This window comes from Octopus bimaculoides, chromosome 2 (assembly GCF_001194135.2).
Source record: "Octopus bimaculoides isolate UCB-OBI-ISO-001 chromosome 2, ASM119413v2, whole genome shotgun sequence".
Classification (NCBI taxonomy): Eukaryota; Metazoa; Mollusca; class Cephalopoda; order Octopoda; family Octopodidae; genus Octopus; species Octopus bimaculoides.
Window position 1 is genome coordinate 110,863,305 of NC_068982.1, and position 768 is coordinate 110,864,072.

General features: G+C 34.6%; 1 long non-coding RNA gene across 1 annotated transcript in view; it reads left to right on the forward strand.

Moving 5' to 3' along the window:
• LOC128251600 (uncharacterized) overlaps positions 1 to 768 on the forward strand; it is a 37,830-nt gene that overhangs the window by 17,214 nt on the left and 19,848 nt on the right. The window lies entirely within an intron of this gene.

The window sequence follows — 768 nt, forward strand, 5'->3', positions numbered from 1 at the left end:
TGTATATATATATATATATATATATGCACAAATACACACAGACACACAGACACACACATATATACGTGCACACACACACGCATACATATACGTGCGTGTTAATGTGTCAACAAATATTATCGAGGATAATTACCATTATAAAACGTCTTACGAAACCCTTTGAAAATACATTAATTTATTTTTATTTCAGTATCTTTTAACAGCTAGCTGTCATATAATAGGAAGTTCCCGATCAACAGACACACATATACGCACGCGCACACACACACACACACAGACACACACACGCACACACACACACACATATACATACATACATACATACACAAACAAACAAACACACACAGATACACTTTCATATGCCCACACATGCACACATACATGGTCACACACACTCACACATGCATGCATATACATACTAATGTAACAGACATACCGAGAGTATAACAGACAAATAGACAGACAGATAGACAGACATACGCATAGAACGTGTGCGAATTTCACATGAAATTACTGTTCCGACCAGTCAGGGAGGACCAAAATGTAGATCCGCCCATCTTTGAGACGAAGTTACAGTTGTCTGAGTCATACACTGATCTTCAAATATTAGGTTGGAATTTTCTCAACACTAGTTTCAACACTGAATATTGGTATCTTCATTCTTTTCCTGATTATTCACCTTCCAGAAAGAACTAAGCATTTCTTTATTTTTCTTTATTTTTTATTTATTTAATTGTTTTTTTTTTTCATGTTCCAAAATTACAAATA